The sequence below is a fragment of the Rhinopithecus bieti genome, unplaced genomic scaffold (genome assembly GCF_001698545.2).
Source record: "Rhinopithecus bieti isolate Rb0 unplaced genomic scaffold, ASM169854v2 scaffold_1583, whole genome shotgun sequence".
Classification (NCBI taxonomy): domain Eukaryota; kingdom Metazoa; phylum Chordata; class Mammalia; order Primates; family Cercopithecidae; genus Rhinopithecus; species Rhinopithecus bieti.
In genome coordinates, this window is record NW_016803645.1 from 1,128,993 (window position 1) to 1,144,208 (window position 15,216).

Here is a 15,216-nt window from a genome sequence, read left to right on the forward strand (position 1 = left end):
ATAAATAAATAAAAATTTAAAAATAAAAATTCCTGATTGGTCTTAAAGACAACAGCTCAATCATGATCAAATTTCCATTTAGTGATTCAATTAAGTAATCCCCTAAGGAAAGGAACATCACTATGACATATTTATATCATCATCTTTTGCCATACTCTTCAAATCTCCAATTAAATTACCTCAAAAGTCAAATTTACTTTTTAAAAATGTTTGGAAGTATAAGAACAGCATCAAACAATATAAGATACCAATAAATAATTCTAATGAAATATTTGAAACTTTTACCAAAAAAAGAAACTCTATTAATCAACCATATCTGCCCTGTGCTAACATGAAATATGACAGAAGTGTTACTCCTTCACCTTCACCTCAATTCCTACACCCTGCCTCCAACCCCAACCCGAGACTGTGTAAGGGGGAGATCTGTCAATCATTCCTGCCCTGCACTTAGTAAGTATCTAGCAGAGGCTACAGAGTGTGTGTTGGGAATGGGGGGGTCACAGAGAGAAGGGAGCTGAAGGAAAGAGTTCTTAAATCTGTGCATGAAATCTTGGATGGTTTCCCAAGAGGCCAGTGTGTGAAACCAACCAGAATCAACACAGCCAATGAGTTGAGAATTGAACCCTGGTGAGGAATACTGCCCAGGTTTTAGATTGGCTTCTGGATTACACATAAGTGGGGCATACCAAAATAGCATGGCAACGCCTTTGAAAACTAAGTTGATATTTGAACCACAAACCACCAAAGTGGGCCAGGATGTGTGTTTCTGAACCTAAACCTGCTAACTGCCAACTAAAATAGAAGATCTAAATAAGAATCAGAGTGTCATAACATTATCCTCAAAATGTACAGGATGCAATCCAAAATTTTTGTCATACGAAGAACTAGGAAAACTCAACCCAAATGAGAAAAATCAACAGATGCCAACACCAAGATGACACAAATGTTGGAATTATCTAACAAGAATTTTAAAGCAGCTATCATAAAAACATTCCAACAGGCAATTAAAATCACTCGTGAAACAAATGAAAAAATAGTCTCAGCAAGGAAATAAAAGATATAAAAAGAACCAAATGCAAGTTTTGGAATTTAAAAATATACTAACTGAAAGAAAAAACTCACTAGATAGGCTTCTGGTAGGTAGACTGATCCCTCCCCTCAGGCCAAAATGCCCACATCCTAATCCCTAGAACCTATGACATGTGAGATTATATGGCAAGGAAGAATTAAGGTTCCAGATGAAATTATGGTTGCTTTGAGATGACTGCATTGAAATGGAAAGATTATTCTAGATTATCTGGTTGGGCTCAATGTTATCACAAGGATCTTAAAAAACGAAAGAAAGAGGCAGAAGAGTCTGACAGAGTCAGAGGAGATGCGATAAGAGAAGCAAAGCTTGGAGTGATAGTTTCAATGGCTTTGAAGGTAAAAGATACCATAAGCCAAGGAACATGGGCAGCCCCTAGAAGCTGGGAAGGGCAGGGGAATGCATCCTCCCCTAGAGGCTCCCAAAAGGCCTATGGTCCTGCAAACATTTTTATTTTAGTCCAGTGAGATTCATGTTGGAAACTGACCTAAAATAAATAGCTATAAGATAATAAATTTGTATTGATTCAAGCTGACACATTTTTGGTAATTTGTTATAGCAGCAACAGACAACTAATACAGATCAAAAGGTCCAATGCCATATATATGTCAGTTCTCTTCAAAATGATCTATAAATTCAAAGTAATTTCAACAAAATCAAAAAGAGGCTTTCCATGAAACTTGACAGGCTAATTTTTTCAATGTCTATATAGAAGAATCAAGAGATAAGAATAACCCAACAGAAATAACAAAAAGGAGCCATTAAATTTTTTCCATAAAGGGGCAGATCATAAATATTTTAGGTTGTTCTGGCCACATATGGCCTCTGCCATGTCTACTTCTTTGATTTTCTTTATTATTTAATTCTTTAAAAATGTAAACCATTCTTAGCTCGAGGGGTGTATAAAATCAAACAACCAACTGAATTTGGCCCAGGGGCCAGTTTGCTGATCCCAGAATTTAGAACAACATTGATAAGCATTTTTTTTTTTTTTTTAATTATACTTTAAGTTCTGAGGGTACATGTGGCATAACGTGCAGAGCTTACATATTATATTTGTGCCTATGTTGATGTGCTGCACCCATCAACTCGTCAGCCCATCAATTCATCATGTTATATCATGTATTACACTCCCCAATGCAATCCCTCCCCTCCCTCCCCATGATAGGCCGCCCAGTGTGTGATGTTCCCTTCCCAAGCCAAAGTGATCTCATTGTTCAGTTCCCACCTAAAGTGAGAACATGTGGTGTTTGGTTATTCTCTTCTTGTGAATAGTTTGCTACGAATGATGGTTTCCAGCTGCCATCCATGTCCCTACAAAGGACGCAAATGCAAACTCATCCTTTTTTGATGGCTGCATTAGTATTCCATGTTGATAAAGCTTTAACAATCATATTGAGATTGTAGAAGAATACATGTTGAGTGGAACCACTAAATAAGATTGTAAATCCTGCAAAACAGTATTATTTATACACAAACATACACACATATAACCACACGCATTTTATAGGTTTAAATAATTGTACAGAAAATAAATTACATGCCCCAAATTCAGAACACTGTTTCTGATGAGAGGGAAGAGAGAATGGGAACAGATGGAATAAAAGAGGGCTTCAATAGCCTCAATAATATTTATTTCTCAAATTGGTTTTTTAATTTGTATTACATAAGCTGTAATTCTGTATACACCTGATATATCTCATAACAAGTAAAATATTCTTGGTAGATTTTTGCTCTGTTAGGCAAGAGATGATTCCCCAAATTATTGGGACATGGGTTTTCTTCAGTAGATGGTGTTTCTCACCCTTGCTGAGGCTCTGTACTCCTGTTTTACAAATTAAAGGTGAAAGTTTGGACATTTGGTTTTCAAGAATCAAGGAGAGCATGTCCAATTCATCATTTTATCTGTGACAGAGAAAGCCTGGCTTTTCTCTCAACAACACTTCTGGGTCTAGAAACTTCCCAGAAACCTGTAGTGAAAGAGACCTGGGCTCTCTTAGCCTCTCCCACAGCACACACACACACGTGTCTCAATCGTTTGAGGATTCAGATTTTTAGGACTTTGCACCAAGATACTCCAATTCACTAAAATGTCCTTCGAGTGCCAGTTGTCTTTGCCACAGTCCCACTGTCTTGAGTTCCTGGAACCTCCACTCCACTTCTCCTCATTTATTTCCTTCCAACTTGAGAGTGAAGGTCAGAGGATGATAGAAACACAGTCAGAAAACACGACAGCAGTCTGCCACAAACCTCCCAAACTACAGCAGAATGGGGTTGGGAGGCAGGCCCAGTCTGGGGTGCAAAAGCAGCTGGGCATGCAGAGAGAGTGTAGTGATCAAGGAAGAGTCGTGGGCCAGGCCACAGTAGACACTAAGACTTCCTGGAGGAGCTAGGCCCTTCCCAGGAAAAGGAAGGGCAGAATAGTGGATACCCCACGCGGGCAGCACGTTGGACTGAAGATGGCTGGTGTCATTATCAGGAAGATGAAACACATGGGGCAGGGTGCTAGCCACAGGCCTGGGTGTCAGGAACAGAGATTCCTGAACTCATGGGAGAACAACAAGGTAGTCAGAACCAAAGCAGAGCTCAGTCCTTAGAAACAGAGCACTCAGGAGCCCAGGGACATCACCCAGGTCATCAAAGGTGACCCAGGATCTGGGGAAGATCACAAGAGGAGAAAGGAGAAGGCAGCCATGGCCCCTCTACTGCCCACACTTGTCTGTTTCCTCATGCTTCTCCCTCCCATCCCCAACCCGGGCATTAATTATTTGTACTAACATCTGCAGCACATTTTTCAGATTCACTGCTGGTACAAAGAAAGAATCACAAAATAAAGTTATGTTATTGTATTTGTAAAATGGTGCCTCTTTGTTTGAAAATTGCTTAAGTTTTTGAAATGTCTACCCATCCAGCATGATTAATGCGATACATACAGTGGAGCAGCAGAGTGAGTGGAGAATTAGAGTTGGTGCCAGTTCACCTAGAGGCATTTATCTTTTCTTTTTTCCCTGGTGCCTGCGCTGAGCCTGAGGGTAAGCTGACACTTTTTTTTTTTTTAAATAAATTAAGCTTCATTTTCTGTTTTGCGTGTGTGCTAAGAACCTTGAAGGGAATGAGCAATGTCTGCAGCCTCCAATACCAGCTGCCATGGCAGGAAAGAAAGAGGTGACAATTTCCCGCAGATTCAGAATGATTGTTTTAATGGGGCTGTGGCGGAGGCAACGAGCACAAAGATATTGTGCTGCCAGGAAAAAGCAGGCTCTCTCTTCCCAGCCTCGCGCTACATGATGTAACATTTAGCTTCTGGGTTAACGTGGCATCTCTTCCCTGCGTTGATTTATTCCCACTTTTGCAAATCACAGAGGTATGTTACAGGAGATGCATTTACAGCCGTTGTTATAGCTCATTGAGGAGCAACGCTGTTATCCCCACCAGAGGACAATCTCATGCGTATCAGGGTGAGTGACCTAGAATAAAAGGAAAAAATTTTTTTGAAAAAGAGAGAGAGAGAGAGCAGGAATATAGATGTTATGCTAGGACGAAATTGTATTTACCTTGATTGAAAACTCTTTTATTATGAACATAATTTAGATCAGAATGGAAAAGAGAACTATTGGGCTCCCTGCCTGGCTGCAAGTGTTGCTGAGCACACAGCCGCTACAATAATGTAAGTGCATATGTAATGACTGTGTTATTGTGTTTATATACGAAAGCATTATGCTCCATCAAAGGAAATGAAAAATATCTTCATGGGTTTGCTCAGTCAGCTTCTTTAGCAGAAAATGCTTGGAGGTGTAGAATAGTAACGGGTGACCAAAATACAGAGTAATAAAAGAACTATGCAGGCTTCATCTTATGTGGAAGTTAGATACCATCTGAAAGAGTAAAATGCTGACCAGACTCTGGCATCCTCAGAATAGTTAATGTGGGGTCTTTATTGTGATTCTGGCATAAGTGTTCCTTGAGCACAAATTATGCCCACAGTACTGTGTGAGTAAAATGTATAAAACAACGGGGCTGTCTGCAAGAAGCTTACAGTCCAAATTGGACAGACAAAACAAATACACATACAGAGATCATTAGAAATACAAAGGGGAAATTTCAAATGAGTTGCTGTGATTAATCAAATTCTAATGAGACTATTCTGAAAGTTTAGTCACTTTCTCTAGAATGTGTGTGTCAGTGTGTTTACAAATACATCATATATATATATATATTGTTTTGTTTTGTTTTGTTTTTGAGACGGAGTCTCGCTCTGTCGCCCAGGCTGGAGTGCGGTGGCGCGATCTCCACTCACTGCAAACTCCGCCTCCCGGGTTCACGCCATTCTCCTGCCTCAGCCTCCCGTGTAGCTGGGACTACAGGCGCCCGCCACCGCGCCGGCTAATTTTGTATTTTAGTAGAGACGGGGTTTCACCGTGTTAGTCAGGATGGTCTCAATCTCCTGACCTCATGATCTGCCCGTCTTGGCCTCCCAAAGTGCTGGGATTACAGGCGTGAGCCACTGCGCCTAGCCTATTTTTTTTTTTTTAAGAGACAGGTCTCACTCTGTCACTCAGGCTGGAGTACAGTGGTCAGTGGCACGATCACAGCCCACTGCAGCCTCTAACTCCTAGGTTCAAGCAGTCCTCCTGCGTCTGCCTCCCAAAGCACTGGGATTACAGGTGTGAGCTGCAGCACCCAGTCTATACACATACACTTAGATATAAGCATTTTTATTTTTATACATGTTTTTACATTTCTAACATGCTTAATTAAGAAGTTCCTGTTTCCTTATTTCTAAGACTTTCTCCATGTCAAAGCTACTCTAAGAACCAAGAAACAAGACAGAGCAGAAGTATTTGTTTTGTGTTCTACTCATAGCCCATGTATATGAGCCTGCAGGCATTTTTGCTGTCAGTCCAAGTTGTTCCAGACTTTCCACCACACAGTACAGACCAGTGCTGAACACTAATTGACGAGGAAAGAGCTCAAAGATTGACTCTTTGGCTCATGGTCACGTAATAAATATAATCAATTTCCCCTAAGTAGTCTTGAATAGGGGTAATTGTATATATTTATCTTCTCACATAAACATTGTTTCTAAAAGACAAAAACTAAGCCTGCCTTCAGAGGGCTTACAATCGTGTAGGGAAATAACACTTAGCATACAAAAAAAAAAAAATACAATAAAAATAAAAAACAAGAATGAATGGTCCAAGGCAATATATGATTAAGAGAAAAAAGAATGTGCACAGTAGGTGTGGTGACATCTGGTTTTTCTGACCCACCTGACACTTTCCAAGTCTTTTACCAGCAGCAGCTACTCACTCCCACACCTACCTCACTAGGATAGAAATGTGGCTATTAACCCGCTTGGTTTTGTGTAACCATATTTTTTTGCAGGCCAAAATAGCCTAAGAGTAAAAATGTAAACAGAGAACATTTTTATTTATAATACCAGTTTACCAAAAAAAAAAAAAAAAAAAAGAAAAAAAGAAAAAAAGAAAAAACCTGACTCTGTCCTCATAAATTTATAGCTGGTGATTCTGAAAATACCCAGAACAGTTCTGTCATTCTCCTCTTTTCTTGTACCTGCTCATGGTGGTGAAATGTATCACTTATTAAAGGTCAACCATGGTTCTGACATGGATTAAAGACACTGCTAACGGGTCAGGAGAAGGAAGTGCTTAAGAATCTGGGGTCAGATGCTACAGTTCTAATCCCAGTCAAATGTGCATGATAGCCACAGCACTGAGGCTTGGATGATCTAATGCCACAATGGGAGGTCAGGTTGTCACCACCTTAAGATCATGATCAATTTCAGTGTCATTAATGGTGAGACAACCAGAGAGTAGATACTTCTCCCAACGGGATGCTACTTAACACATACAGCAAAACCTATGAAGGATTCTTGCTAAAAGGTTTTACTTGAATCTAATTGAGCCTTTAAATATAAAAGATAGAGGAATGGGTTAAATGACACCATAAGGAAACAACGAGACAAATACAGAAGGAGGAACATTACAAAGGACAACTATTCTGGTCCCTTCAAAAGCCCATGTAATGATTCTTTTTTTGAAAAAAAAAAAGAGGCTATATTGTACTATTTTAAAAAGAAAGGAAGGAGGACTTTTCTATATTAAAAGATAGTTAAGAGACATCATAATCAAATGTGACATTTAATTTGATTCTGGTTAAAGCAAATGAGCTATAAAAGACATTTGTGGTGGAGAACTGGGGAGATTTGAATATAGCTGAATATTAGATGATGTTGGAGAGCTGTTGTTAATTTTGACAAGGGTGATAACGATGGTATGATTATGTAGTAAGTGTCCTTATTTTTCAGAGGTGTATATTGAAATATTTAGGAGTGAACTGTCATCGTATCTGTAACTTAGTTTAAAATACTTCCACCAAAAAAACTACTCAAATACAGCAAAACATATGTAATTATTGGTATATGGTATAATGGTAATTCTTATTCAGACACTACTTTTCAATGTGTAAATTTTCATAATAAGAAAATTTAAAGGGATGATGTAATGCATGTGAATTGTTTAACAGAATTCCTGGCACACAATAAATGCTTATTAATATTGGCTTTTATCATAATTGTTGTTTTTGTAATTTCCAAGCTGTCAGGGCTGCTGTTGATGCCTGCTGACGTTACCAGGAAGGCTGCTGCCACCCAAAGGTGAGAGAATAGATATAGATACGGAGCATCATCTCTAGTTCCTGCCTAAGCTGCAAAAGCCAATGCTGGTGAGGCCTCGTGCTCTCAACAATCTGGCATTTCTCTTTTTCCTCTTTTTGCTTTTCATCACTCTTAATGTAATCTGTTCTACAGAAACTGGACCAGAATGATAGCACTGGACTCCACTCAGGAACACAGGTCCTAAGATACTGACGAGCAAGCTGTGCCACGGTGGGGTGAGGGTTGGAAGAGGGAAGGCTCCAGAGCCCGGGCTTCACTCTCTCATGTGAAGAAATGACAGGGAGAGGACACTCTTGGAAACTCTTCACCTCCCTCACTCTTCTCTAAGAAAGAGGGTTGCTTTATCTTGTTGACAAATTTAGAAGCAAACATTGGGCATGAGCAGCTCAACTCCTGCCCATGTAGGACTCAAGCTCTGGTGCATTTCTCCACATCCAAAGCTTAATGGCACAGACTGTCCCTGCAACAGAAGCCTATGGCACTGCCTGTGATTGGGGGTGAGGTTGTCTATTCTGAGATTCAAGATGGAAGCCTCCATAGCCCCTCCTAAGCCATGATTTCCAGCATTGTAGTAAAACTGGATTTTTTTTCCCTCTATCTCCTTTATTCCACCTTATCATTTGGGTTAGCATTCGGATCGGGGGAAAGAGGCTATTATGTGTCAACCTTCTCAAACCCCAACATCCTGGACCAAATATGTGAACGTCTAATTTTCTACTGAGAAAATTCTTTTCCAGGTCCCTCATATAAATAGATACACATTCTGCTTTGTGAGTCCTGTAGAAATGCCTAGATATGCCTGCATTTTAGAAAAACACAGTTGACTTGCGATTTCTGTTCTGTGTATGTGTTGCTGTTGTTGTTTTCATAGAGATGGAGTCTCACCGTGTTGCCCAGTTCGGTCTTGAAGTCCTGGGCTTAAGCAATTCTCCCACCTTGGCCTCCTAAAGTGCTAGGATTATAGGCATGAGCCACCACACCTGGCCTGTTCTCTGTGTTTTTAAAAAGCTCAGTAAACTAGCTGTCTACATATCAACCTCCTAGAACTGGGTAAATGGGTTGTATATCCATCTTATATTTAGGAAATGTTCAAATTGAACATTCTGAGTAAAGCTGAGCGAAGTATGAAATTGCCACCATCTCTCCAGCTATTCTAATTTTTCAAATTAAAAAGAGGAAAAGAACAAAGCTCTACGTGCTACAAGTGTGGAATTAGTTAGTAATCAATTTTGCCATGGCTTGGGGAATGCTAAAGTAAATCTTGGAGTTGAAATGGAAGCCCTCCCAGTAACCATCTTGACCTCTTCCTTCCCTAATAATTTCAACTATCAGCAGATATATTTCCTATGAGGGTATGTCACCAAATTAATAATGCAAATCAACTAATACCCTGGATTTTTATGAGTGCAGAAAACACCTACACATGAACCAAAAAAACTAAAGACAATTATTTTTACATATATTTTACATTGTGGTAAAATATACATAACATAAAATTTACCATCTTAATCATTTTAAGGGTACAGCTGAGTGCCCATTAAGCACATTCACATTATTGTACAACGATCACTACCATCCAAATCCAGACCTCTTTTCATCTAACAAAATGAAATTTCATACCCATTAAACAACAACTCCTCATTCTCCTGCCCCTAGACCCTTATGGGTACCACCCTTTCTGTCTTTATGAATCTGACTAATCTAGGTTCCTCATACAAATGGAATCATACAGTATTTACCTTTTGGTAACTAAAGACAATAATTTTTAGGTGGCTTCTCTATATCCTCTGCATGTCATTTATATATGCCTTTCCATGGATTTATCTGCCTGATAATCCACCCAGAAATTGCATCAAAACATAAGCCAGGCTAGTTGACATTTAGAAGATCATCCTTCTATTTGATTTTTATATCTAGAAGTCACCATGTCAACAAAAGTCAGCAAGTCATAGACTGTTTTCTTTTTTGAAGTTAAATTCACAAAGTCAGAACACTCCCAAATTTGCCTTGTGCAAAGAGCCCCCTCTACACCAATTTCTGGAAACCTCCTACAAGTGGTATTACGCTAGGCTATCGGCAGCAGACAACAAGAAGAGAGGCCAAAAGCTAGACTCAGAGAGCCAAAATAAGCAGCCAGAAGTCTAGAGGGAAGGCTATCAAAAGAAGGTGAATATCAACAGGCAACATCACAGACAAAGAAGTCAAAACTGAAGTAACGCTCACTGTGAATGTTCAATAGTGCCACTGGAGTACAACTTACCACATATGACAGATGCTCACCCCCACCAGCAAAATGTATCTAGTATAGGAAAAACACAGTAGGAAAATACTCTATGTTATCCATTTTTATTATTTAATATTGAAATGAATTATTTTAATTCTATCTCTCAATTCAGTCATCTCATTTCTACCCGCAGAGATATCAAATCCAAAATCTGAATGGTATCTCACCATTTAATTCAATTTATTCTACATAAATAGCTTGCTTTATTTAAAAATTTTTTTTAAAGGCTTGGTCTGAGGACCCAGAGGAAAGAGAGATCTTTTGCCTTGGATAGTCATTACTCTTACAAAAAGTCATTTTGAGAATAAAAAATCAAAACTAGTTTAAACTTTCGAACTGAAAGAGCATACTAAATATCATGAAACTATGATTAGAAATAGTTTTGAGGAACCAATGACAATGTTTTGCTCTAACTGAAACTACTACAGGTTGAGTATCACTTATCCAAAATGCTTGGGACCAAGTGTTTGGATTTCATATTTTTTGTGAATATTTGCATTTTACTTACTGGTTTAGCATCCCTAATCCCAAAATTTGAAATTCTAAATGCTCCAATGAACCTTTCCTTTGATCATCATTTCTGTTCTCAAAAAGTTTCCAATTTTGGAGCATTTCAGATTCTCAGATTAGGGACATTCAATCAGTATTTATAAAACTTGGTAACTAATTCTGAGACTTGGTACTTTTTTCTCATTTTGAGCAAATTCCACCTTTCTGTGCCTTCAATTCTTCATATGAATAGTCAAGATAGTAATTTTCAAAGTTCTTTGAGGTCCTGACAAACAGGTATTTTCATCATCACTGAAACATATTAAAGAATTAAGCAATTAAAACTTAAGACTTACCTTAGTCCATTTTGAGCTACTGTAACAAAATACCACAGATTGCATAATTTATATTAAAGAGATATTCATTGATTGGCTCATAGTTCTGAAGGCTAGGAAGTCTGAGATCACAGGACTGGCCTCTGGCAAGGGCCATCTTGCTGTGTCAAAAGCAGAAAGCAAAAGGATAAGAGAACAAGAGCAGGATGAACTTGCCCTTTTGTAATGGCACCAATCCCACACATTTGGGTGATGTCCTCCTGGGCCTAATCACCTCTTAAACTTTCCGCCTCTTAATACTGTTACAATGGCAATTAAATTTCAAAATGGGTCTTGGAGGAGATAAACATTCAAACTATAGCAAGACTTTAATTCACATGAAAGTGTCATGGTCCTAGAAATGGCATCTCTATATGCCAAATATCAGAGCACTTGGGCATAACATTTCTCCTAACATACAATCTACTATATAGTCTTAGACTGTTAGAGGTAGAATCTGGGAAGCCAACTACAGAAAATTCTTCGTTTTTCATTAGAAGAAACTTAGGTCTAGACTGGTTTAACTTATTTGGTTAAGTCGTGTAAAAAGAATAAAAATTCAAACCTCTTGAATCTAATTTCAATGCTATCTACACTACACTAAAGAAAAATACCTAAATAGTGAATAAAGTAATGAATCTTAGTTTGGAATCCACCTCCTAGGAGATTCTCTGAGTCATCTCATCCTAACCAAACCTCTCCAAGACAAGGGATGCTACTGAACAGAAAAAAGCTAAGCCCATGAGGTTAGATAAACTGGCTCCTAAATAGACTGTGTTGGCCATGATCCATGTGCGTAATGGCCTGCTGTAACACCTACAGCAACCTTCATAAAACAGGCTGCTAATGTTGGGGAAAACAAATGGTTAACAATTGTAGGGGCTCAGTTTGAATCACTCCTGGGCCAATTTTAAGTTATAAGTGACTTCAGTCCAAGCTCCAAGTAAAGTAGACTCTATGAAGAATTTTAAAGATAAGCAGATTTCCAGTGTCTGAATATGTAGATGAGATAATGATATAAGGAAGAGAATTGTAGAACCAGCATATCTTTCAGGATAAGTAGAACCTATATAGAAAAAGTAGGCTGCCATCTGAGGTAAAATAGCACAAGGCTGTTAAGGTATTTTGCAAGTTTCAGAAAGTTTAAAACTAAGGAATGGGGAGGAAAATGGATGGAAACATATATCTGTGTCATCTAAGATTCAAATACAGCAATCAAGGAGAAGGTTGAGGGTACATCTGGAAAAAAAAATAAGGATAATAAAATAAAGATGCCCTAATCTAAGAACTAATGGATGAGAGAGGTAGTGCAAGATCAATTCAGTATGCAAAACTGCTTCAAATAAACATTAAAGACTTACCAGACCAAATGGCCATATGGGAACACTTGGCAACAAATGAGGACTATGATATAATTAGCAGGTATGGAACCAGCTAGTCTCTTGCTGCCAAACAAAAACTCCGTATAGGAAGGATATGGCGTAGGCACACAGGAGAAGATGTGACTTTGTATTTTAAGACATTGTAAACCAGGGATGTCCAAACTTTTGGCTTCCCTGGGCCACACTGAAAGAAGAATTGTCTTTGGCCACACATAAAATACACTAACACCAATGATTAATGAGCTAAAAAAAAAAAAATCACAAAAATATCTCACAATGTTTTAAGAAAGTTTACAAATTTGTGTTGGGCTGCATTCAAAGCCATCCTGGGCCACATGCAGACCACACGCTGCGAGTTGGACAAACTTGTCTTCAACAAAAACAAGTTGCAAGACTTTATAAGAAAAGGAAATACAACAGAATCACTGTGGATAGAAATGCTATACTTAAATATCTAGATTAGGGGTTGGCAAACTACAGCCTACAGGTCAAATCTGGCCCCACTGCTTATCTCTCTATAATTTTCAAGTTCTCATTTTTAAATGGTTGAAACAATCAAAAGAAGAATAATACTTGATGACACATCAAAATGGTGGGAAATTCTAATTTCAGTCCATAAACAAAGTTTTATTAGAACACAGCCATGCTCATTTGTTTACATAGTGTCTATGGATGCATCTACACTACATCTGCAGATTTGAGTTGCTGCAACGGAGACCATATGGCCCACAAAGCCTAAAATGTTATGACCTGGCCTTTTATAGAAAAGTTTGCCAGGCCCAATCTAAATAATAAAACAGAGCCTGAAATACTAGAAGGTAGCAAATTTCAAATTTATCTCTAGTAGTCATAAATGAGGAACTTCAGTTATCTACACATTAATTTGTGGAAATGTAAAGTTAAGGTCTTGATTAAGATGACTACTTCCTATGACAGGCCATGTTAAAACTTACAGGGAAAGGACCCTCTATCCAAGGCTCCAGGTAATGGGTATGAGCTGAACAGAAAGTCTCTGTTGGAAACATCCATATAAGCATGATTCCAGACTGAGTCTGCCTAAAAAATAACCAATGACACAAGGCCCTAGTTTGAGAAGGAAATTATTTTTTTAAAGTGATGTTAGTAAGAAAAGTTTAAAAGGTGAGATAACAACCCAAAGAAAATTTGAAAATTATTTTAAAATATATTTTGGAGGGCCATGAAAAATATAAGCCATAGAGCAAAAGATGAGAATTTCAACAGTAAAAACAACAATAACAGAACTCCATATACTTTATCAGTGAAGTTTAGGAAGAAAACATACTGCTGAAAATGCATCATATTAAAATTAGTTCCCAAATGGAAAAAAAAATAAGGAATATCATATATAGCAGAATATATACAAAAAAAAGTTTTAAAATCTAAAAAATAAGTAGCCAACATTTCTGAGGGACCAACCTCAGTAATAAAATCTTTGTTAGAAACATGGGCGGCAGAAATCGATGAAACCAATTGATTGATGACCACGATATGAAAAGTCCATTCAGGTCTGAAAAGGAGATAGCAGAATGAATAAGTGTATAAAGGAAGGCATTAGTGACATTCTCACTCCTAAATTAACTTTTGAAGCAGATCAGTCACAGGTACAAAAATCAAACAGCAATAAATAAACTAGATGTTCTTGACTGAATCAATAATGCATTTGGTCACAATTTTCTCTCCTGAAATTGAGTAATCACTGGAACTAAATGGCTCCACCCAAGAGTTTAGAAGAAACTCAAGGGTGAAATTTTGGATCCATTGAAACTTGTGTAGACAAATCAATTTAATGGAGGACTGGCAAACTAGTAATGTGACAGGCATTCATGAGTAAAGACCAAAGAATATGGCTCCCTGTACACTTAAGTGTAACATAATCTACAGCTAGAAAAGCAAAAGAGTTTTTGAAAGTGGATTATACCTCCCCAATATTTCTAAGGAAGCATATGAAAAAAAAGAATCCTGCTGGTGTCTTCTATTTAAATACTTAGTAAAACTTTGATAAAAGTCCATGAAAAATCGTGTAGATTTAATAATATGCCTTATTACAAAAGTAATATATGTTCTTTGTAAATGTGGAAAATACAGAGATGCAAAGAGAATAAAATTAAAATCATTCATAATCTAGCCAACTAGAGATGTCCATTGGTAATGTTTTGCCATACATTATTTGGGAGCAAACGTGAAATTTCATTAACTGTTTTATCTTGGAAGATAGCTGACGATGGCTCCAAAAAATGAGAGAAGGGCAAGAAAAAATGTTTTTTTAAATTGTTCCAATTCACAAATGGATGATATGACATAACAAGAGACTATTTCCAATGAAATTCTCAGATTTGCACATGATGCTAAGTTCTTTTTAATAGTGAAATAGTATGCCATTTATGCAGAGGAAACTGAAAACTTCACAATACTGCATATGGGCACAGAAAACTGGCAGATGAAATTCCTTATAGGCAAGCATAAGAGAATACATTCAGGGGAGTATAATGCCAATTATCCTGGAAAATGATAGATTCCCATCTACAATACTATGCAGCATGCCATCATTACAAACTATACCCTAAAGACAATATACCGATTTCACTAAAAGATCAAAACTGATGCAGAAACCTATATTCTACTCTCAGAAATAATGGTATATCCACAGCTAGAATACTCTGTGCATTTAAAGTCCTTCTACCTTAACAAGGGCCAAGATGTTTCAAAGAAACAATCAAAGAGATCAAAGAAGTGAAAACGCTTGCCTATGAGAATCAGTGTTAATAACTGGCATTCTCCAATCTATAAAACATAAACGTAATAGCTGAAATATAAATGAAATAAAGTCTATAAAACAGTGATATTTCTAGAGTAGGTGATGCCCCTTAACCCAGGGCCCGTGG